The 25,399-nt window shown below is 48.1% G+C and overlaps 1 protein-coding gene across 1 annotated transcript in view; it reads right to left on the bottom strand.

Annotated features, from left to right (window-relative positions):
- The window catches only part of ALDH18A1 (aldehyde dehydrogenase 18 family member A1), a gene marked incomplete at its 3' end in the record, with an annotated part of 126,531 nt that overhangs the window by 71,814 nt on the left and 29,318 nt on the right, over positions 1-25,399 (bottom strand). The window lies entirely within an intron of this gene.

The following is a 25,399-nucleotide window of genomic DNA, read 5'->3' as shown; positions in this document are numbered from 1 at the left end:
ATGGTGAGCATTCGTCCCTCTAAGTTAGTGCTGAACCTGATGCAATGCCTTCTAGCTTCATGCTGAAAGTGCCACCATTAGGTTAAGACAGGGGTTCTCAAACTGTGGGTCGAGACCCCAAAGTGGGTCGGAACCCCATTTTAATTGGGTCACCAGAGCTGGTGTTAGACTTGCTGGGGTCTGGAGCCAAAGCCCAAGCCCTGCCACACGGGGCTGAAGCCAAACCCTGAGGGCTTCAGCCCTGGGCAGCAGGGCTCACATTACAGGCCCCATACCTGTGGCTGAACACTCCTTGGGCTTCGGCATTGCACCCCTACTCCAAAGTGGTGGGGCTCAAACTTTGGCTGTGCCCCTCCTTTCCTCCACCTGGGGTGGCAGGGCTTAGGCGGGCCCAGGCTTCAGTCCCTGCTCCTGGGGACGTGTAGTAATTTTTGTTGTCGGAGACAGCAGTGCAATGAAGTTTGAAAACCGCTGGTTTAAGTGGTACAACAGTGATTATGGCAACTTGTCTAATCCTTAAAGATCCACTGGCCCTTTTCCCAAGAGTGAGGAAATTGAGTGTGGTCTCCTGATCAAACTTGAAATGATTGCAAGGAAATCAAAGGGGCAAAATGTGGCAGTTTCAGTGTTTCACACATTAAGTCATCCAATTTCAAATTAAATGGATATTTTGAATTCATTTTCTCTCTGTCTGAAGGAGAGGATGGATCAGAAAATCTTACTACAGGAGATAAGGGAAGCTTAGTTAATAATTTCTGTAAGCCATAGCTAAAATGCATTTCTCCATCACAATGGACTCCCAGACCATCTTAATGAGTTAATTATTCTAGAAGGCTACATTAAAAAAAAAAAAAAGTTGCATGGTCCTCTACATATTCTGCTTCTTACCTGGGAAAGAAGAGAAAAAAACCCCAATTATCCTACCTGTATCTTGCTGGGGCTATCGTTCAAAGGTTATTAGCTCTCTACACAAAAAGACAAAGGATTGAGCGGGGTTCCACTCCCCTGCCCAATTTCATTGATTTTTAGGGTAACAGAATGACACTGCATACCACACAACATAAGCCAGGAAGGGCTGAAGCAGTTAAAAGCTAACAGTGTTTTCAGCACTATACAAGACAAATACAGACCGTCTTGGCTAACCCTCTAGGCTGGTCCTGAGAACATCAGGGAGCCCTTGTTGTTGTATCAGTTATGTCAATCAGTATCTAGACTGAAGTATTCCCAAGCAGTTTTGCCCTCTGAGAAGAAAGCAACATTTTTAGATTGCAGTAGAGAACTCTGACGATTTCAGGCAAAGCGTGAACAGCTCACCTAGCTACTCTATCCCTATGCAAACTTATCTATTCTGATTGTCTCCTGGCCAGCATAGGGAAGAAAGTTAGGTCAAAGGTTATACCACTGAAGCACATTTCGGAGGATGTGGGACTTTGAACCATCCACACATTCCTCCTGTAATTCCAATAAGTTTCAGGGATTCTCACTGCATATAGGTATGGGCATCCAAGTAGCTCTTTCATCAAACTGTACCAGGTGAAAAACTCTCTCAGCATCTTCCTTGCCTTCCAAATATGTCCTATTGAACAGGACCATCAACACTGCAGGAGAGGCAATCATTGCAGCTTTTATGTCCAGCCTGCTGCTAGAATATAAGAGATGTTTCTGCTATTCAATCAAACATTGAATACTGGCAGTTGGGCAATGTTAGCTCCTCTTTAAGTCAGTGTTAAGTGATAATTCACAGCATTTCTATGGGTAAATTGGATGGGGTGTTCACCCCCCATAAGGCAGAACAGATTAAATTAGGTTAGTTTGCTGAAAAAGCTGCACCTGGGGGAGAGTCAATGATTGAAAGGCCAATTGAAGATGGACCCCAGCAAAGAACACACAAGTGGGGCTGATATAAAGCCAGGAAGTTGGCAGCAGTCACTCCCTAGGAGAAGAAAGGTGTGTTTAACTCTGTAGCCCCAAAGTAGCCTGCAGTCACTCCCTGGCAGGAGGGAGTCTTGGCTGCTAAACCCAGTGAAAGGGGAAGCAGAAGATGCAGAAAGGAGCCCAGGGAAAGAGCAACAGGGTCTGAGAGGAAATAGACCATAGTTGCTAGTCAGAGAGTTCCCCTGGACTGGAACCCAGAGTGGAGGGCCAGCCCAGGTTCCCCTACCAGTCACAGGGGGAAGCGGCACGGACTGGGATCATTATCTAATGGGACTTTGATACCCTGGAAGGTGAAGATTATAGTAACCGGGCTGGAGGGCCAAGCCATGAAGAGAGAGCAATCTGAGCTGCAGAGAGAGATGGCAGGATGCACAAATGAGTAGCAGAAGGGGGCATCAGACTTGGAAGATGCCAATTCCCAGAGCAGCCAGGAGGTGTTGCCCTGGCACAGTAACTATTACAGAGTTTTAGCACTTTAAATATATGCAGTACTTTTAACATTGCACTACTGGAGTCAGTGGAGCTGCAACAGACAAGAAGCGAGGGCAGTTGAGGATAAGCTACCATTTTAGATATTAATTGTTCATACCTGAAAGACTTGGGGGGGGGGGGGAGAAGCACTACTCACACACAGACCAAGTATTCATCCCACCCCTATTGACTCAGCAGGCTCTAGTTGGCAAGGCTACTGAGCACTGTCGTCTCAAGTTTTCTTCAAAACCATCAGTACGCAGTCTCAAATACCTCACACACACTCAAGTGACCTCAAGGAGTTGGAGTGTTGCGACTGGTCTGTGTTGGGGTAAGCAGTTAACCACAGCATGCATACAGTGGTTAGCAGTAGAGGGAGCCAGCACTCCATGCTTTCTCCCCTTTCTGATGGTTGGTGGATTCTGTGAAAATTGAAGGACTACGTGTTGGAAGCATCAGCCAACTGATCTGGTCCACAACAAAACTGTGACCGATAGAGTAAACTGAAGTGAGCTGTAGCTCACGAAAGCTTATGCTCAAATAAATTTGTTAGTCTCTAAGGTGCCACAAGTACTCTTTTTCTATCTCCAGCCACTACCTTTGGGCTTACTTCCAGGTGTCCAAGTTTCTAAGAAGAATTTTGATCTTTGCTCCAAGTAAATTTGGGCCTCACATCCTCCAATACCCATTTTTAGTTAGGGGTTCAAATTGCCTCACTGCAATCAATTCCCATCCCTCAAGGAGAAGGGCAGGTTATTTACAATAACTTGAGTTCTAGATCTGTGTGTGTCTATGGGTGCTCCACATCAGGATGTATGCACCCCCATGAACTCTTGATCAAAGATTTTAGTCAGCAATGTCTGCAGGTCCACGCCTGCGCTTAGGCAGTCTCATGCTGTGGTACAAAGGTATACAGGGAGGGGAGGGCCCTTCACCACTCAAGTTCCTTCTCAACCACGAAAGTCCAATACAACTCTGAGGCAGAGCGCATACTGGAGCATCTGTAGGGATATATAGTGAAGAATTCAAGTTACTGTACAAGATAAATAACTTCTCCTTCTGCAAATACTATGGGTGCTCCACGTAACGAGACTCCCAAGCAGTACATCCATCATGGAGAGAATGCTGAAGAAGTGGATTCAGTATAGATCACAGGATGGCATCACCAAAAGCCATGTCAGCTCTGGAAGCAGGCATCAGAGCATAATGCTGGTAAAAAGTGTGTGGCAAAGACCAAGTGGCTGCCCTGCAAATGTCTGAAATACGTAAATTTTTAAGGAGGGCTACAGAGATAGACTGAGTCCTAATGAAGTGAACAGTTACCCTCAGAGGGGATGAACCCCCAAGGTTTCATAGCAAGACAAGATACATCCTGCAACCCTTCTGGACAGTCTTCAGGTGTAGATCGGATGCCCCTTCATTCATTCTAATATGGAGATGAAGAGTCTAGAGGAAGCCTGAAAGGGCCTAGTCCCATCAAGAAAGGCAAGAGCTCTTAATATACAGTGTATGGAGGCTTGCTTCTTCTCTCAAAGCAAGACTTGTGGGTAAAACACCAGTAGATGAACTTTCTGATTAACGTGGAATTCTGGGAATGTCTACATTACCCGTCTATATTACCTGCCGGGCAGCAATTGATCCAGAGGGGGTCGATTTATTGCGTCTAGTTTAGACGCGATACATTGACCCCCGAGCACTCTCCCATTGACTCCTGTACTCCACCGCTGCGAGAGGTGCAGGCGGAATCAATAGGGGAGAGGCAGCAGTTGACTCTCTGCAGTGAAGACACCACGGTGAGTAGGTCTAAATACGTTGACTTCAGCTACATTATTCACATAGCTGAAGTTGCATAACTTAGATCGATCCCCTCCCCAGTGTAGACCAGGCCTCAGAAAAAACTTTAGAAAGGAAGCGAGGGTGTGTATTGCTTTAAGAGTGTAGAACACCACGTACAGTGGATCAGCCATCAAGACTCCAGGCTCTCGTACTCTTCTGGCTGAGGTACTGGCTATGAGGAATGAAGTCTTGAAGGACAAATGAAGAAAGGAACTCCCCCTTGTCTTAAATGAGAGTTTCCTTAGAGCATTGAGATCTAAGCTGAAGTCCAACTGTGGAGCTGGCTCTTTGACAGGACAGAAGTGGGGAGCAGACCTGCTCTATGACAGAGACCCATCAAGTAGCTATGCCTTGGAGGTGAAGCGCCAAGAGAGTGGGGTGGGTGACTGATCCTGATTCCTGGGTGAGGAGAGTTGGCATCAGGGGAAGGCAGAGAGGAGAATGCAGAGACATGCAAACCAGCTCCAGGATCCACACATCTCAGCCAGGATGGCGCTACAAGGAGGAGTACTAGTTTCTCTTTTTTTCCCTGATGTTTTTGAACTCAAGCTGTAAAGACATTGAGAAAAAAAGCATATAGCAGGATGCGAGGCCAAGGTATTTCTCATTGAGTTGTGGCTGCACCCTCCCCTTGAGCAGAATCACCTGTGCTTCATATTGGATAGTGTCACAAAGAGATCCATCTCTGGATGACTCCTGGTAAGACATCTTCTGGGATACCTCATTGTTCAGCTCCCATTCATGGTCAATGCAGAAATGTCTACTAAGGGAATCTGCCACAGTGTTCTGTAGACTGGCAAACATCGCTGAAGTGTGTATGCAATGTAATAAGCACCTATTCCATAGTTTTACAGATTTTGTGCATAAGGACCGTGATCTTGCTCCTCTTCGTCAATTGGTATAATACATTGCTGCCCTGTTATCCAGCATTATTCTGATTGGGCAGCCATTGTTGAGGGGTAGGAACTATTGGCAATTGTAAAAGTGCTCTGAGCTCCAGTATGTTGATATGGAGAATCACCTCCTGAGAAGTCAATTTGCCCTGAGCTATGAGGCTCTGGGAACGTGCACTCCAACCTATCAGGGAGGTGTCTGTGGTGATAGTTCTTGTAGGAGGCTACAGGAGTGGAACTTCCACATGCACATTTTGTGGGTCCTGCCACCAGTTTAGAAAATCAAGGACTTTCCAAGGTACAGAAACCAGCTTGGATAGATTGTGTTTGTTGGGGATGTAGACAGCTCTCAACCAAGCCTAAAGACACCCAGAATCTAGTCTTGCTAATCTAGCGTGGGCCATACGGCCCAGAAGTTGTAGGCAAGCCCTTGCTATGATTTGTGGGCTCTGCTGAATTGTCAAAACAAGATTGGATATTGTGGTGAATCTCTCTTGGGTAAGTATACGGAAGAAGAGTCCAGGGCAGTGGAATGGGCAAAGGGCAAAATGTGATACCGGTAGTGGTTCCTGCATACCATAAAATGTACAAATTATTTGTGCGAGGGATGAATGGCAATGTGAAAAAAAGCATCCTGAAAGGGGGGGGAGGGGGAAGAAATCAATCTCCTGGATCCAGGCATGGAACTGTCATTGTTAGGGTCACCATTCTAAACTGTTGGGAACAGACAGATTTTCATAGTATCATAGATAGACGATCAGGGTTGGAAGGGACCTCAGGAGGTCATCTAGTCCAACCCCCTGCTCAAAGCAGGACCAATCCCCAATTTTTGCCCCAGACCCCTAAATGGCCCCCTCAAGGATTGAACTCACAACCCTGGGTTTAGCAAGCCAATGCTCAAAGCACTGAGCTATCAGACAAAGGTGTGTAAATTCTTGAGGTCCAAATTGTCCCCCATGCCCTATTTTTCTTTGGGATGAGGAAGAGGGACAGGGAGGGCAAGGAGCTGAACTGGATGGAATAGCCTACAGAAATCACCTCTACGATTCATCTGTCTGAGGTGATGAACTTCCAGGAAGATTGGGGATTACCTCTCCCATTTCCTTAGAAGTGAGCGTGGAGGGTGAGGGAGAAGATAGGCATAATGTAGGATCTGGGATAGGTAGCTCATGACCCTTTACCAATGGGTCAAAATGGACATTTTGAAGGTGTCACCAACTCAGAGATTATTGTAGAAGAAGGCCCTTTCTTAGTAAATCTGGGCTTTATTCTGGGGATGTGGGGGAGGGATGTTAACCTGTCTGGTGGGCTGACAGTAGACACAGCAAGACTGTTACTGTATTTTCTTTGTCACAGGTGTATAGATGCCCAAAGATCATATCGTGTCACCCAGAAGTCTTGAGAAACTGATGAGACCCATCTGTGGCATCACTTAAACTTCAGCCCCTCAAAAGGGAAGGTTCTTGACAGTATTTTGTACTTCTCAGGGGAGGCCAGGAGACTGCAGCCAGGAAGCTCAGCACATGACTACAGCAGTTGCCATGGAATGTGCAGCTGCGTTACTGGCATCAAGTGAGGCCTGGAGAGATGCCTTGGCAACTGTCTGGCCTTCTGTAGAGAGGGACTAAAATTGTGTTATCACTCAAGAAAGATCTTGGAGTCATTATGGATAGTTCTCTGAAAACATCCACTCAATGTGCAGCAGCAGTCAAAAAAGCAAGCAAAACAAGGTTGGGAATCATTAAGAAAGGGATAGATAATAAGACAGAAAATATCATATTGCTTCTATATAAATCCATGGTATGCCCACACCTTGAATACTGCATGCAGATGTGGTCACCCCATCTCAAAAAAGATACATTGGAATTGGAAAAGGTTCAGAAAAGGACAACAAAAATTATTAAAGGGTGGTGAATGGCTGGCGTATGATAAGAGATTGAAAAGTCCCAGTCTTATTATCTTGGAAAAAGAGATGACTAGGAGGGAATATGATAGAGGTTTATAAAGTCACGACTGGTGTGGAGAAAGTAAATAAGGAAGTGTTATTTACTCCTTCTCATAACACAAGAAGTAGGGGTCACTGAATAAAATTAATAGGCAACAGATTTAAAACAAACAAAAGGAAGTATTCACACAATGCACAGTCAACCTGTGGAACTCCTTCCTAGAGGAGGTTGTGAAGACCAAGACTATAACAGAGTTCAAAAAAGAACTAGATCAGTTCATGGAAGGTAGGTCCAGTAATGGCTATTAACCAGGATGGGCAGGGATGGCGTCCCTAGCCTCTGTTTGCCAGAAGCTGGGAATGGGCGACAGGGGATGGATCACTTGATGGATTACCTGTTCTGTTCATTCCCTCTGGGGCACCCGGCACTGGCCACTGTCGGAAGACAGGATACTGGCCTAGATGGACCTTTGGTCTGACCCAGTATGGCTGTTCTTACGTTCTCTCCGATTCTGAGGCTTTCAACAGAAGATGAGAATTTTGAATCAACTTAAGTCATTTTGCCATCAAGACTTGATAATTGACTACTCTGAACTGAAAGGAGGCCAAGAAATAGCTCTTATGCCCCAGAATGTCCACTCATTTTAGCTCCTTGTCGGTGATGTTGCCTATTTTTTTGTTGTTTTTTTTCCATTAACTGCCCTGAGTGAACGAGACCCCAGTGCAAATGTTTATTGGATCTTTCCACCAATCCAAGGAGTGTTTGACTTAGACAAACTTCTCTTGATGCCTGCCAAACACGTCTGTTTGGTCTGTAAGCCATGCTGAACTACGTCTGCAGACACCTCATGTGGAGTCTGGCATGAGGTACTACAAATATACCAACTACCATGTGCCCCAGAAGTTGGAGGCAATGTCTGGCTGATGTTTGAGGGATGGCTTGAAATATCTCCCTACGTGTGCACAGGTTGTAAAATCTGTGCTGCGGAAGGAGTGCCCTTGCTTGCTGTGAGTGGAGGTCAGCCCTTATAAATTCCAAAATGTTGTATTGAGTTAAGGTCAATTTTTGTACACTGATTTGCAGGCTCAGGTTAGTGAATATGTCTGGCCTGTTGGACTTCTTCGAAGGAGAGGGACTCGAGGAGACAATCATCCAGCTATGGGTAAATCATGATATCCCCCAGCATGTAAATGAGCTCCCACTACAGATTAGATCTGGGAGAATACCCTGAGAGCTGACAAAAGGCCAAAGGGCAGTACTCTGTACTGGTCTTGACTCAGAGTAAACCTGAGGAATAGTCTGTGGGATGGTAGGATGGATAAGTGGAAATAAGTGTCTTGGAGATTAGTTCTCAGCCCTCAATCTCTCGGTTCCAGAGATGGAATAATCGTTGCTAATATGGCCATCTTGAATTTTTGGGCCTTCACATATTTGTTCAGAGTCTTGAGGTCTAGTATGGGTCTCCAACCTTCCTTTTTCTTGGGGATTAGGAAATATCAAGGGTAAAAAGCTTTGCCACAGAGATGTAGAGGAATGAGTTCTATGGCTCCCAAGCAGAGAAGGTGATCTATCTCCTGTCGTAACAGATTTTCATGAGAAGGGTCCCTGAAGAGGATGGGGTGAAGTGGATCGAATACCCATTGGAGACAATTTCCAAGCCCCATCTGTTTGATGTTATATATTCACAGTTGTAGTGGAACAGGTCAAGGTGGCATCCAAAAGCATGCAAATGATTGGGAAGTAGCAGCTGATATTGAAGTGGGTTGTCTCTCAGAGCCCTGACTGAGACATCAAATCTGATTATTTGAAGTGGCAGATTGCAATGCCGAAGACTGTGGCCCTGATGGTTTGCACCTCCGGAATTTGGATTTCTTTCTCTGAGGCTCATAGTAGCATTGTGGCAGGAACTGTGGTTTATGAGGTCTGAGAACACTGAGGACTAAATTTTCTCTTTTATCCCCAGTCACCAAAAAGTGGCTTTGGAGTCTTTTAGTGTATGGAGTGATGCACTGGTCTTCTCAAACAAAAAACAAACAAACAAACAAACAAACAACTCTGAGCCCTCAAAGAGAAGGTCCTCTACACAGTTGTTTGCACCTCCTTCAGGAAGCCCAAGAGATGCAACCAAAAAGCTTGCCCCATCACAACCACTTTGAAATGGACCGGACCACTATATCAGATGCATCAAGTGCCGTCTCGAGTGCTGTTCTGGCCACTAACTGCCCTTCATTGATAGTGGCTTGAAATTGCTCCCGTTGTGATTCTGGGAGATGGTCAATAAAAAAGTGTTAAATTTGGTATAGTTCATATTTTGCTGTCAGGGCCTGATAGTTTACAATTCTGAATTGCAAAGTGGCAGATGAGTAGGCCTTCTGTCCAAATAGGTCAAGGCACCTCCACTCCAATCCCTATCATAAGGGTTGGACTTGAAATGAGGTTGCCAACCACAGGAATTCACAGCATCCACAACAATGGAATTGGGCAGAGGGTGGGAAAAAGAATTTCATATCACTGGGAGGTACATAATACTTTTTAATCGACCATTCTGCATGTCAGTGTGGCCAATGCTGCCGTTTGCCATACAAGTTTGATTGGATCCAAAAAACACCTCATTGGTGGGGGAGGGCTGTCCTGGAGGAGGAGGATGTATGTAAAATGTCCAGAAGTTTTTGGTGGGTGTCTTAGCTCCTCAAGAGGTATTTGCAAGTTATCTGCCACCATCTTAGTCAGATCTTGGAAGAGTTTGAAATTGTGTATCAGAGACAGTGGAAGTGGCATTATTGCCTTGTCTGGAGAGGAGAATGAGATATTAGTGTGTGGTGTAACCTTCTCTTCTGCTCCCGATCCTCCAGTATCTCCTCTGGAGGTTCCGAGGCTCTAGAGGCAGTAGCTGAGGGGGAATGCCTCACAGTCTCTCAGTGTGTAACACTAGATGCCCAGGAAGAATGGTGCTTATAGGCTGCCACAGATCCCAACATGGCCATTCAGATGGAAAAGGCATGTGTGGTTGAGCCCATGGTTTGTCATACCACAGAAATTGAGGTCCAGACCAAGAGTATGACTGTGGAGGTCCGGGTTGGTACTGGAGGAAGCATAGTGAGAATAATGGGAGAAGACCTCCTCCTGGTCGCTGTCAGATTCTCCACTGGAAAACTGTGGAGCTGCACGACTCGGTGGCGATTCCTGGGCTTGACATGTGCCTGGTACTGGGGACCCAATACCAATTAAAGGAGAGTCTGATACCATGAGGTCCTCAGATAACTTGAATTCCTGTGGTGCCATAGTAATCAGTACCATAAGGGGTTGTCTGTAAGGAGCCAGTGATACCGAAGGAGCTGGTGACTTTGACTGCACCAAGCGGGCTAATGAGGGTTGCCTCACAGTTGTCAGTACCAAAAGGGATCCATAGTAACACTGTCTTCCAGGAGGCAGCGTGGTCTGTACTCCTGTCCCTGACTGGTGGTATCACTGTTTCGGTACCTGTGCCCAGGGGATCCTTAGGCATACCAATAGTATCAATTGCCCTGGACCCATGTGATCTGTGGATACCTTGCTTGGATGCCTTCAATGCCGAAGAGACAGAATGTGCTGGAGACTTCCTCTGGCTGGTTTGAGGTTCACTAAGAGGGCTCAAAGCTCTCTTTTTGGAAGTCTTGTGTGGAGAGTCTGAGGATTTCTTCCTCTGCTCACTGGCCTTTGAAATGGAAGGCTGTGGAGAAGACTCAATGCCCGGGAGGCTCTGGGCACAAGTCAGACACAGGCCGAAGAGCTCTCTCTATGAGGAGCAGCTTTAGTTTCAGTTCCCTGTTTTTCCAGGATCTGGATTTCAGTTGTTGGCAGAAGTTACACTTCTGTGGGAGGTGTCCCTCCCCAAGGCAACAGACACAGAGGGACTGCCCGTCTGTTGCCAGAATGGACTCTTTGCAGAAATCCAGGTGAACTGGGCATGCCTATTACTGGGGGCAATTCCCAGTATAGGTGAAAAAGGATAAAGGAAAAAACACCCTTTTTTATAACAAAGGGAAGAGAAAAAACTAAAGGTTTCAGAGTAGCAGCCGTGTTAGTCTGTATTCGCAAAAAGAAAAGGAGTACGTGTGGCACCTTAGAGACTAACAAATTTATTAGAGCATAAGCTTTCGTGAGCTACAGCTCACTTCATCGGATGCATTTGGTGGAAAAAACAGAGGAGAGATTTATATACACACACACAGAGAACATGAAACAATGGGTTTATCATACACACTGTAAGGAGAGTGATCACTTAAGATAAGCCATCACCAGCAGCAGGGGGGAGAAAGGAGGAAAACCTTCCATGGTGACAAGCAGGTAGGCTAATTCCAGCAGTTAACAAGAATATCAGAGGTTTCAGAGTAGCAGCCGTGTTAGTCTGTATTCGCAAAAAGAAAAGGAGTACGTGTGGCACCTTAGAGACTAACAAATTTATTAGAGCATAAGCTTTCGTGAGCTACAGCTCACTTCATCGGATGTATGCATCCGATGAAGTGAGCTGTAGCTCACGAAAGCTTATGCTCTAATAAATTTGTTAGTCTCTAAGGTGCCACACGTACTCCTTTTCTTTTTAAGAATATCAGAGGAACAGTGGGGGGTGGGGTGGGAGGGAGAAATACCATGGGGAAATAGTTTTACTTTGTGTAATGACTCATCCATTCCCAGTCTCTATTCAAGCCTAAGTTAATTGTATCCAGTTTGCAAATTAATTCCAATTCAGCAGTCTCTCGTTGGAGTCTGTTTTTGAAGCTTTTTTGTTGAAGTATAGCCACTCTTAGGTCTGTGATCGAGTGACCAGAGAGATTGAAGTGTTCTCCAACTGGTTTTTGAATGTTATAATTCTTGACGTCTGATTTGTGTCCATTCATTCTTTTACGTAGAGACTGTCCAGTTTGGCCAATGTACATGGCAGAGGGGCATTGCTGGCACATGATGGCATATATCACATTGGTAGATGCGCAGGTGAACGAGCCTCTGATAGTGTGGCTGATGTGATTAGGCCCTATGATGGTATCCCCTGAATAGATATGTGGACAGAGTTGGCAACGGGCTTTGTTGCAAGGATAGGTTCCTGGGTTAGTGGTTCTGTTGTGTGGTGTGTGGTTGCTGGTGAGTATTTGCTTCAGATTGGGGGGCTGTCTGTAAGCAAGGACTGGTCTGTCTCCCAAGATCTGAGAGAGCGATGGCTCGTCCTTCAGGATAGGTTGTAGATCCTTGATGATGCGTTGGAGGGGTTTTAGTTGGGGGCTGAAGGTGATGGCTAGTGGCGTTCTGTTGTTTTCTTTGTTGGGCCTGTCCTGTAGTAGGTGACTTCTGGGTACTCTTCTGGCTCTGTCAATCTGTTTCTTCACTTCAGCAGGTGGGTACTGTAGTTGTAGGAATGCATGATAGAGATCTTGTAGGTGTTTGTCTCTGTCTGAGGGGTTGGAGCAAATGCGGTTATATCGTAGCGCTTGGCTGTAGACAATGGATCGAGTGGTATGATCTGGATGAAAGCTAGAGGCATGTAGGTAGGAATAGCGGTCAGTAGGTTTCCGATATAGGGTGGTGTTTATGTGACCATCGCTTATTAGCACCGTAGTGTCCAGGAAGTGGATCTCTTGTGTGGACTGGTCCAGGCTGAGGTTGATGGTGGGATGGAAATTGTTGAAATCATGGTGGAATTCCTCAAGAGCTTCTTTTCCATGGGTCCAGATGATGAAGATGTCATCAATGTAGCGCAAGTAGAGTAGGGGCATTAGGGAACGAGAGCTGAGGAAGCGTTGTTCTAAGTCAGCCATAAAAATGTTGGCATACTGTGGGGCCATGCGGGTACCCATCGCAGTGCCGCTGATTTGAAGGTATACATTGTCACCAAATGTGAAATAGTTATGGGTCAGGACAAAGTCACAAAGTTCTGCCACCAGGTTAGCCGTGACAGTATCGGGGATACTGTTCCTGACGGCTTGTAGTCCATCTTTGTGTGGAATGTTGGTGTAGAGGGCTTCTACATCCATAGTGGCTAGGATGGTGTTTTTAGGAAGATCACCAATGGACTGTAGTTTCCTCAGGAAATCGGTGGTGTCTCGAAGATAGCTGGGAGTGCTGGTAACGAAGGGCCTGAGGAGGGAGTCTACATAGCCAGACAATCCTGCTGTCAGGGTGCCAATGCCTGAGATGATGGGGCGTCCAGGATTTCCAGGTTTATGGATCTTGGGTAGCAGATAGAATACCCCAGGTCCTGGCTCCAGGGGTGTGTCTGTGCGGATTTGTTCTTGTGCTTTTTCAGGGAGTTTCTTGAGCAAATGCTGTAGTTTCTTTTGGTAACTCTCAGTGGGATCAGAGGGTAATGGCTTGTAGAAAGTGGTGTTGGAGAGCTGCCTAGTAGCCTCTTGTTCATTTCGACGTCTCAGACTCAAGGAATATTTCCAACACACCTCTGACCAACATATTAACCCACAGAGACCTTCCTGCCAACACTACAAAAAGAAGGATTCTAGGTGGACTCCTCCTGAAGGTCGAAACAGCAGCCTGGATTTCTACATAGACTGCTTCCGCCGACGTGCACGAGCTGAAATTGTGGAAAAGCAGCATCGCTTACCCCATAACCTCAGCCATGCAGAACACAGTGCCATCCACAGCCTCAGAAACAACTCTGACATCATAATCAAAAAGGCTGACAAAGGAGGTGCTGTCGTCATCATGAATAGGTCGGAGTATGAACAAGAGGCTACTAGGCAGCTCTCCAACACCACTTTCTACAAGCCATTACCCTCTGATCCCACTGAGAGTTACCAAAAGAAACTACAGCATTTGCTCAAGAAACTCCCTGAAAAAGCACAAGAACAAATCCGCACAGACACACCTCTGGAGCCAGGACCTGGGGTATTCTATCTGCTACCCAAGATCCATAAACCTGGAAATCCTGGACGCCCCATCATCTCAGGCATTGGCACCCTGACAGCAGGATTGTCTGGCTATGTAGACTCCCTCCTCAGGCCCTTCGTTACCAGCACTCCCAGCTATCTTCGAGACACCACCGATTTCCTGAGGAAACTACAGTCCATTGGTGATCTTCCTAAAAACACCATCCTAGCCACTATGGATGTAGAAGCCCTCTACACCAACATTCCACACAAAGATGGACTACAAGCCGTCAGGAACAGTATCCCCGATACTGTCACGGCTAACCTGGTGGCAGAACTTTGTGACTTTGTCCTGACCCATAACTATTTCACATTTGGTGACAATGTATACCTTCAAATCAGCGGCACTGCGATGGGTACCCGCATGGCCCCACAGTATGCCAACATTTTTATGGCTGACTTAGAACAACGCTTCCTCAGCTCTCGTTCCCTAATGCCCCTACTCTACTTGCGCTACATTGATGACATCTTCATCATCTGGACCCATGGAAAAGAAGCTCTTGAGGAATTCCACCATGATTTCAACAATTTCCATCCCACCATCAACCTCAGCCTGGACCAGTCCACACAAGAGATCCACTTCCTGGACACTACGGTGCTAATAAGCGATGGTCACATAAACACCACCCTATATCGGAAACCTACTGACCGCTATTCCTACCTACATGCCTCTAGCTTTCATCCAGATCATACTACTCGATCCATTGTCTACAGCCAAGCGCTACGATATAACCGCATTTGCTCCAACCCCTCAGACAGAGACAAACACCTACAAGATCTCTATCATGCATTCCTACAACTACAGTACCCACCTGCTGAAGTGAAGAAACAGATTGACAGAGCCAGAAGAGTACCCAGAAGTCACCTACTACAGGACAGGCCCAACAAAGAAAACAACAGAACGCCACTAGCCATCACCTTCAGCCCCCAACTAAAACCCCTCCAACGCATCATCAAGGATCTACAACCTATCCTGAAGGACGAGCCATCGCTCTCTCAGATCTTGGGAGACAGACCAGTCCTTGCTTACAGACAGCCCCCCAATCTGAAGCAAATACTCACCAGCAACCACACACCACACAACAGAACCACTAACCCAGGAACCTATCCTTGCAACAAAGCCCGTTGCCAACTCTGTCCACATATCTATTCAGGGGATACCATCATAGGGCCTAATCACATCAGCCACACTATCAGAGGCTCGTTCACCTGCGCATCTACCAATGTGATATATGCCATCATGTGCCAGCAATGCCCCTCTGCCATGTACATTGGCCAAACTGGACAGTCTCTACGTAAAAGAATGAATGGACACAAATCAGACGTCAAGAATTATAACATTCAAAAACCAGTTGGAGAACACTTCAATCTCTCTGGTCACTCGATCACAGACCTAAGAGTGGCTATACTTCAACAAAAAAGCTTCAAAAACAGACTCCAACGAGAGACTGCTGAATTGGAATTAATTTGCAAACTGGATACAATTAACTTAGGCTTGAATAGAGACTGGGAATGGATGAGTCATTACACAAAGTAAAACTATTTCCCCATGGTATTTCTCCCTCCCACCCCACCCCCCACTGTTCCTCTGATATTCTTGTTAACTGCTGGAATTAGCCTACCTGCTTGTCACCATGGAAGGTTTTCCTCCTTTCTCCCCCCTGCTGCTGGTGATGGCTTATCTTAAGTGATCACTCTCCTTACAGTGTGTATGATAAACCCATTGTTTCATGTTCTCTGTGTGTGTGTATATAAATCTCTCCTCTGTTTTTTCCACCAAATGCATCCGATGAAGTGAGCTGTAGCTCACGAAAGCTTATGCTCTAATAAATTTGTTAGTCTCTAAGGTGCCACAAGTACTCCTTTTCTTTTTGAGAAAAAACTAAAGGAAACTATAATACTAAGAGGAAAAACACTAACAATTAGTTAAGAATGAATTTCTAAAGTATCCGTGAACGGACTGCAAATCGCTCTGTCTCTAACAAGGGGAGGTTGAGAAGGAACTGAAGGCGCTTCACCTGTGCAGCTCTAATTAGCCTCAAGGCAGCCCACAGGGAGAGGAGAGCACATGTGCAAGCCAAATGGACACTGCTACCAAAGATCTCTGATCAGAAACACAGGGACGCACTTACACTTGCAGTGGAAACCCTACAGTGGAACACCCATAAGGACACTACTCAAAGAAGTGACTTTACATACAGTCTAATTGCTCTCAGCTCTAATATATTGATATGTAGATTCTTTTCCCTTGGTGACCAATGAGCTCTGACTAACAAGTTATTGTTTAAATGAGCACCTCATCCCAGTGTCGATGCAGCGGAGGTAAGTATTACTGGTATCAGAGGGAAATTAAAAAGCATACCCTTCATTACATTTTGAGCGTTTGTTCAGGCATTAATGATGTTAACCCCTGCTGTGGGATTACTAATTTGTGATGCATGCTGTTTTAACCTGATTTGTAATTTATTGCTACCAGTGTTGAAGATCTTTCATCTCCCACATCTGAAGACAAGCATATGGTGTCACTGCTATTGTAAAATGTCAACAGACCCAGCCACCAAGGTTGGGGGGGAGGGGGAAAGAGGAGGAGAGAGAAATGGAGGTTTTACTTACTATAACTGGAAGTTTAGAGATGCGTGGTCCCTATCCGAATTTCACACATGGGGACACATGTGCCATGTACCCAAGTCCAGAAAGTCTAACAAGTAGCGTCCTCTGTTCCACACATATGCAGTAGGTCTCCTTGTGCGCCCAACTGAGGGTATAAGACTGTGTGGGCCAATGCCTCTCCAGTTCCTCCTCTTACCATGAATTCAATAGGATTCTGAAGCAGAGGGGATGGAGGGCAGGTATTCAAAAACAGATAGTTCTTTGAGGTGTGTGGTCCCTATCAGATACAGTAAATAATCTCCATTTCTTCTTTGAGTGCTGGTCCCAGTGTATATTCCACACATGGATGATTGGAGGGGTGGGGGTGAAAGGAAGCTGGTAACAAAGATGCTTGCACTACTGCAGATTCCACCACTGCATCTGCAGCAGAGACCTGAATTAAACTGTAGTGTGTAGTAAATGTGTGGATGGGGCTCCTGGTGGCTGCCCTGCAAAGGTGTTGTATTGGAATCTCCAGCAGGGATGATGTAGAGGTGGACTGGGTACTCATGGAGTGAGCTGTGACACCTCTGGCAGGGGGTAGGGGAGAGATGTGTGTGCTAATCTGTAGCACTCTGTGATGCATCCCAAAACCTGCACAGAGATCCTTTGAGAGGAAATAGCTTGACCACGTGATAAAACTGTTACTAACCTTTCATAACTGTTGTTCTTCAAGATGGGTCATTCATTTCCCTTCCATGTTAGGTGTGTGTGCTCACCACATGCACTGGTGCAGAAGTTTTTCCTCAGTGGCATCCATAGGGGACCAGCTCTGGCGCTCTCTGGAGCGGCAAGCACACGCGCCCATATAAGGGGCGCTGCCCCCCCCCCAGTTCCTTCTTGCTGGAACTCCGACAGTGGGGAAAGTGGGTGGGTCATGGAATGGACATGAGCAACACATCTCAAAGAACAACAGTTACAAAAGGTTAGTAACCATTTTTCCTTCTTCAAGTGATTGCTCATGCCCATTCCACGTTAGAGGACTCCCAAACAGTACCATCGGAGGCGGGTAGGAGTTCATGGACATGTCGATTGCAACACAGCTCTGCCAAATCCAGCATCATAGAATCATAGACTATCAGGGTTGGAAGGGACCTCAGGAGATCTAGTCCAACCCCCTGCTCAAAGCAGGGCCAATACCCAATTTTTGCCCCAGATCCCTAAATGGCCCCCTCAAGGATTGAACTCACAACCCTGGGTTTAGCAGGCCAATGCTCAAACCACTGAGCTATCCCTCCCACCCATCTCTGGCTTGCTGGATGATGGTGTAGTGCTTGGTGAACGTGTGTAATGAAGACCATGTCACAGCCCTGCAGATATCCTGGATAGGGACATGTGCCAGGAAGGCAGCTGAAGATGTCTGAGCTCTAGTGGAGTGAGCCTTTACTATCTGTGGAGGCTCCACCCACGCTAACTTGTAGCAGGTGGTGATCCGGGGTCCTCTCAAAAGGATTTCAAACTGGAAGGCCCTTCATTCTATTGGCAGTCGCAATAGAGTTCAGTCGATCTACAGAAGGGCTTGGTGCGTTCCAAGTAGAAAGCTAGGGTGCACCTAACATCTAGAGTATGCAAACGTCTCTAGTCACTGGTCTTGTGAGGTTTCGGATAGAACACTGGAAGGAAGATATCCTGGTTGACATGGAAGTGTTACACCACCTTTGGCAGGAAGGGCCCCGCAGCTGCTCCTTGTCCTTGTAGAACACCATATACGGAGGCTCCAAAAATTAGGGCTCTAATCCCGGAGACTTGCCTTGCTGACATAATGGCTAGAAGGAATATGACCTTGTACGACAGATGTGAAAAAGAGCACGAGGCTAGAGGCTCAAAAGGGGGACTTGTAAACCTGTGAAGGACCAGATTAAGGTCCCATTGGGGAGCAGGATCCTGGACCGGGGGGGGGGGGGGGAGTACACATCTTCTTGAGGCCCTTGAGGAACCTTATTTTATGGGAGAATACCGACCTTCCTTCAATGTGTGGATAAAATGCAAAAATGGCCACCAAGTGCACCCTGATCAACGAGATAGCCATGCCCCGACGCTTTAGGTGCAGGAGGTAGTCCATAATGGCTTCTAAAGAAGCATCAATGGGGGATATATTTCACTCCGAGGCCCAGTAAGAGAAGGTGGATAGCATGCTAGATGCAGAAGTCCCATAGGTGAAGGGCTTCCTGACACAGGGCTGACGACCGGGCTCCCCCTTGTCCTAAATTCCTTCTAAGCTGCGCGGCAGTGCAGCAGCCTATAAAGCACCTCAGGGCTGCAGCAGGAAGAGATGCCTCTCCCCCAGCCCCGGACCTGGCATAGCCAGGGGAGAGGCGCCCCTCCCATGGCCCCTACCCAGCCTCTCCCACCCAGATGAGATGCTACTACGGGGAGAGAGAGCTGGGGGAGTCCCCGCTATTTCCGGCGCAGCCTGCACCCCAAGCCCCTCATCCTCAGTCCCACCCCAGATCCCTCACCCCCAGGTGAAACCTTCACCCCCACCCACCCCAACCCTCTGCCCCAGGCCTGAGCCCCCTCCCACACTCCAACCCCTCGGCCCCACCCCCACCACTTGAATTTTGTTATGTGCACCAATATGAAGGTGGTGTGTCACACATCACCTCCATATTGGTGCACATAACAAAATTCATTCCACACATGGGTGGGAAAAAATTAGAGGGAACACTGCGAACTTGTCTGTTGACATAGAACATGGGGACCGTGTTGTCCGTCAGAACCTGCAGCACCCGACCAGACAGATGGGGCAGGAACACCTTGCATACTAGGCAAATGGCCGTGAACTCTTACGTTTATGTGAGGACAGAGCTCCTCCTGTGACCATAGCCCTTGAGCCTTGAGGGTACCAAGGTGTACTCCCCATCCGAGAGGAGCCGAGCTGTGGTGAGCAGGTATGTGGTGACCTGGGCAAATCAGATCTCACATGGCCATGAACTTGGTTTGATATAGGAATGCTCTGGCTGGAGTAGAGTCGAGGACTGCTCTGATTAACTATCATCAGACCAATCAAGGACCAATATCGATTTTTGTTCATTTATCAACAGGCCCAGGTCGTGACAGGTGGCTTGCAGCACCTTGATATTGTGCCATACCTGCCTCTCAGAACCGCACTTGATTAGCCAGTCGTCCAGGTAGGGATAGATCTGGACCCCCCGATGCAGGCTGCAACCACCACTATGCACTTTGTAAACATCTTCAGTGCTGTTGCCAGGTCAAAACGGGAGCGCTGCGAATTGGTAATGTATTTTCCTGACCACAAACCGCAGAAATATCAATATTCCCTGGATATAAGAGATGTGGAAGTACATGTCCTTTAAGTCGAGGATGGCATACCAGTCTCCAAGGAGGGGATAGTGGAGGCCAGGGAGTCCATGCGGAACTTCAACTTCTTGAAATATCTGTGGAGGTCTCGCGTACGCCCCCTTTGGCCCTGGGAACGAGAAAGTACTGGGAGTAAAAACCTTTCCCTCTTCACTTCACAGAAACTTCCTCCATGGCCCCCAGGCACAGAAGGGCTTGCATCTCCTGGGCAAGTAGTTGCTCACGAGAAGGGTCCCTCATGAGTGAGGAACGGGGGTGGGAAAGAACAGAACGGGAGGGTATAACCCACTGCCACTGTATTGAGGACTAATGGTGGGTGGGTGGGTATGGTGGTCCAAGCAACAAACAGTGGGAAAATAAGGGACAACACAAGACATATCCTGGCCCTGATTGTAGACTGGGAGGTCGCCCTCGAGCATCCCTTCAAAATGAATACCAGTTTTTAGGAGGGGCACCACTCACGCCCAAATGTGCTCCCACTGTTGCCATCTGACCTTGGTGGCGTCGACAGCCCTTGTGTCTCTTGGTTCTACTCCGGTCTGGCTCGGGAAGCGGCAGGCTGCAGGGACACACTGACCGCTGTTTCCCACAGCTCCCATCGGCCAGGAATGTCAAACCGCGGCCACTGGGAGCTGTGGGGGACCATGCCTGTGGACAGTCAACGTCAGCAACATGTCTTGCAGCCCGCAATCAGCTTACCCTGATGGCCCGCATGCAGTCTGTGGGCTGCAGATTGCCCACCGCTGCTCTAGAGTCTTTCAGGATGTGTAATTTGCTGTCCATCTGTTCAGCAAACAGGGCTAAGCCCTCAAATAGGAGGTCCAAGATTGACTGCTGGACTTCCGCCAAGAAGCCAGACGATTGCAGCCATGATGCCCGTATCATTGAGACCACCGACGTCATGACTCTGGCTGTGGAATCCAATGCATCTGAGGTGGCTTGGAGGGAGGCCCTCACAATCGCCCTGCCCTCTCCAGCACTGTACTGAATTCCTGCTTCATGTCCTGCAGGAGCAAGTCAGCATATTTTGCTGTGTATTGCAACAAATTAAAGTGGTATCTGCTGAGCAAGGCTTGGTGATTAGCTATCTGCACCTGTAGACTTGCTGTGAAATAAACTTTCCTGATGTACAGATTGAGCCACTTGGCATCTTTATTCTTAGGAGTCTAGTTGAATTGATCGTGTCTGTTGCGCTTGTTGGCAGCTGTGAACACTAGTGCCCCAGGAGAGGGGTGTGTATACAAGTACTTGAACCCCTTTGGAGGAATGTAGTACTAACGCTCTGCCTTTTTGGACACAGGTGACAAGGATGACGGGGTCTGCCACAGGGCCTTTACAATTTTGACCACCCCATTGTGGACTGGCACGGCCACCTTTGCTGGTGGTGCTGCGACCAGCACATCAAATAGGGAGTCCGCTGGTTTGGACATCTCCTCTGCTTTTAGCCCCAGATTTGCCATGACCCACGTAAGCAGCTCATGGTAGGCTTTTACATCATCCTGGGGCACCGTTTGCGATGGGCCTGCAACTGCCTCATCCTGAGGAGGCGGCCAGCCCCGAGGGAGAGACAGGCTCTGCGTCCTGTGTCTGAGGGACCACCTGCCCTGAAGGGTGTTGGTTTGGGCCCCATGGCTCAATCTGATCTGCGAGCCTGGGAGGGAGCTGCTATTGCTGGAGGTCCTTCCGATGCCCCCAAGACTGAGTGAAGAGTCTGAGATCCTCCAGCTTGTGGACAAGGCCACGGGTTGTACCCCTGCCAGGGCCCTGGCCACTGACTTTGTGGCCAAACACTTGTAGGCTGGCCTGCTGACTGCACCGGTGTTGGTAGGTCCGTGGGGGCCAGTAACTTTTCGCTCTGAGCTTGAGGAGGAATACTCTTCTTCTGACAATCACATTGGCGCCACCACAGGGTAGGCCTCCCTCCTGCATCCAGCGGCCTCTCGCTTGCCATTTGGGGAACGGTTCCAGAAGCCCGCCGAACCATGCTGTGCTTCTGGCAACCGTTGGTGATATGTAGCGGCCCGGTAATAGTCTGGGGAGTGATGCCACCTGTGTCGGGCACGGTGCACAGTCTCTGCTGATTGGGAGAGCAGGGACCATCCATAACACCGCGGCAACTGGCATCAGGGCGTGAGAGCGCCGAGGGGACTCTAGTGACTGTCTCCGGGGCTCTACGATACGCACCTGCGACCTGGTACCACGGGTTTGGCGACTGTGTGTTATGATCCCGGCGATCGGTACCCGAAGTTTGGCGATCAATGCCTGTAACTTGTCTGGTCTCTGATCTGTGGTCTGGGATGTGGTTCTGGAGATTGTTGGCACAGTCCCGGGGACATTCGGGATGACTTGTGTAGGGGTGCCATTGATGGCTTTCCCCTTGAAGGGGGTGGGAGGGCAGGGTTTCTGGGTCTCATCCCATGGAGTTGGCAGTATCAGGAGAGAGAAGCTCTTATTGCCTACAAGGCTTCTGGGGTAGATGGCACCGTAAGGTACCACGTGCCTGCAGCACCTTCAGGAGTGGGGGGCAGCTCATGGAGCAAGCTGGGCCCTGTTGGCGAGGTTGCCACCTGGCTGGGCTCTGGAGGCAGCAAGATCTTACAGGTGCCTGGGGAGCTCCCCCTTTTTGCGTGCTTCCTATGTCTTTTGGCTGGTACCGGTGATGCAGAGATGAACTCTGTGTCGGTGCACTTCTTGTCGATGCTGACGTATTCGGTACTGAGTCTGAATGTGCCAGCTCTGAGGCCAATACCAGCGCTGACTCCACGAGGAGTGCACAAAGTCTGAAGTCTCTCTCCCTCTTGGTCCAGGGCTTGAATCCCTTACAAATGTAGCACTTTTCACAGATATGGCTTGCCCCCTCCCTGGGCTAAGTCCCTCAGGGGACTATTTGCTAAGACCTATTAAGAACTGAAAACTTACTACTAACAACTATTTACACAAAAGTTCAAAGAAACACTGCATAGCAACCAGAGCGTTCCAGCACCAACACTGGCGGTAAGGGGGGGGCAGCAGCGCCCCTGTCAGGATTCCTTCCCCACTCTGAACTTTAGGATACAGATGTGGGGACCTGCATGCAAGACCCCCTAAGCTTATTCTTACCAGCTTAGGTTAAAAACTTCCCCAAGATACAAAGTTTGCCTTGTCCTTGAATAGTATTCTGCCACCACCAAGCGTTTTAAACAAAGAACAGGGAAAAAGCCCACTTGAAGACCTCTTCCCCTGAAATATCCCCCCAAGCCCTACACACACCCTTTCCTGGGAAGGCTTGAGAATAATATCCTAACCAATTGGTTCCAAAATCATCAAAGACCCAAACCCCTTGATCTTGGAACAATGGAAAAATCAGTCAGGTTCTTAAAAGAAGGATTTTTTTTTTTTAAATAAAAAGGTAAAAATCATCTCTGTAAAATCAGGATGAAAAATACTTTACAGGGTATTCAGATTCAAAACACAGAGGATTCCCCTCTGGGCAAAACCTTAAAGTTACAGAAAACAGAAATAAACCTCCCTCTTAACACAGGGGAAATTCACATAAAACAAAAGAAACTAATCCACCTTGCCTGGCTTACTTATATTGGTTGCAATATTGGAGACTTGGATTAGGATGGGTTGGAGAAGATGGATTTCTGTCTGGCCTCTCTCAGTCCCAAGAGAGAACAACCACGTAAACAAAGAGCACAAAACAAAAGCCTTCCCCCCCCCCACCCAAGATTTGAAAGTATCTTGTCCCCTTATTGGTCCTTTGGGTCAGGTGCCAGCCAGGTTAGCTGAGCTTCTTAATCCTTTACAGGTAACAGAATGTTGCCTCTGGCCAGGAGGGATTTTATAGCACTGTATACAGAAAGGTGGTTACCCTTCCCTTTATATTTATGACAGCCCCTTATACTGGCACATATGCATGCCACTCTAAAGGACACCAGAGCCGGTCTCCTACAGATACCACTGAGGAAAAACTTCCGGCACAGGTGCATGTGGCGACCATACACATCTAACATCGAATGGACATGAGCAATCACTTGAACTTTCTACTATGGCAATAAAAAGTCTTGATAACGTCCCGATTGGTTTGGTACTTTACAGATCAAACACCAGGGCATGCCGGACATCAAAGCAGCTAAGTCTCTTCTCTTTGGCAGAAGTGTGGTGTTTAGGGGGGAGGGGGGGTGGGAAAGACAGGTAAGTAGATACTTTGTTTGTTGTGGAAGAGAGGATGCAGGATTCCCACTCAGGCCATGCCGTGGTAAGAAGGAACTGGAGAGGCATCAGCCCTCACTGTCTCTTATGCCTAGGGGTGAAAGTAAGTTAGAGGATTTACCAGTACGCCAGAGTACTGAGCAGGGGGCGTGGCCTCAACCAGAAGAGGCATGACCTTAAATCCCCAGGCCCTTTAAATCTTGATTTAAAGGGCCAGGGCTCCAGCTGCGGTAGTGGCAGCTGGGAGCCCGGGGCCCTTTAAATCACCCCCAAGCTACCAGCTGCAGAGGCGGCTGGGAGCCCTGGGTCTCGGGGGCAATTTAAAGGGCCCAGGGCTCCAGCTGCTGCTACCGCAGCGGAGCCCCAGGTCCTTTAAATCACTGAGGAGCCTTGAGGGCTCCCGGCTGCCACTGCTACTCTGGGCTCTGGCAGAACTTTAAAAGGGCCTGGGGCTCCGCTGTGGTAGCAGCTGCCGGAGCCCCGAGCCCTTTAAATCCCCGCCTGAGCCCTGCTGCCCGAGCCCTGGGGTAGCGGTGGCCGGGCTCCATCGGGGATTTAAAGGACCCCGGGGCTCCAGCCGCCGCTACTACTCCGGCCCTTTAAATGCTCGCCAGAGCCCCACCGCCACTACCCCAGGGCTCGGGCAGCAGGGCTCAGGCGGGGATTTAAAGGGCCCTGGGGGGGTTGGGTGGGAGGGTAGCAGCGGCTGGAGCTCTGGGGCCCTTTAAATCCCCGCCAGAGCCCCGCTGCCGTTACCCCAGGGCTTCAGCAGCAGGGCTCAGGCCGGGATTTAAAGGGCCCCAGGCGGGGATAGCAGCAGCTGGATCTCCGGGGCCTTTTAAATCCCCGCCGCAGCTACCCCAGGGCTTTAAATTGCCCTCTCAGAAAGCCGGTCCTGGTACGGCGCACCAGCTCTTACCAGTATGCCGTTCCAGGGCGTATCGGCTTACTTTCACCTCTTCTTATACCCTCAGTTGGAAGCACAAGGAAATCCATTGCACACGTGCAGGCCAACAAACGCTGTTAGCATTTCCAGACTTGGGTGCATGGCGCATATGCGTACCCACGTGTGGAATACACAGAGGGACCAGCATTCAAAGAACTGGTTGTTATGGGAATTAGGGAAGGAGCTATATAGCCATTTTTACTTCTAAATCTCTCCTCTGTTTAGGAAAAACACATATATGACAGACACTATTGTATACAATCTTGAGGTGGTGGCAGCAAGTAAGCAGCATTC

The sequence above is a fragment of the Dermochelys coriacea genome, chromosome 7 (assembly GCF_009764565.3).
Source record: "Dermochelys coriacea isolate rDerCor1 chromosome 7, rDerCor1.pri.v4, whole genome shotgun sequence".
Classification (NCBI taxonomy): domain Eukaryota; kingdom Metazoa; phylum Chordata; order Testudines; family Dermochelyidae; genus Dermochelys; species Dermochelys coriacea.
This window is presented reverse-complemented; position numbering and strand designations above follow the sequence as displayed.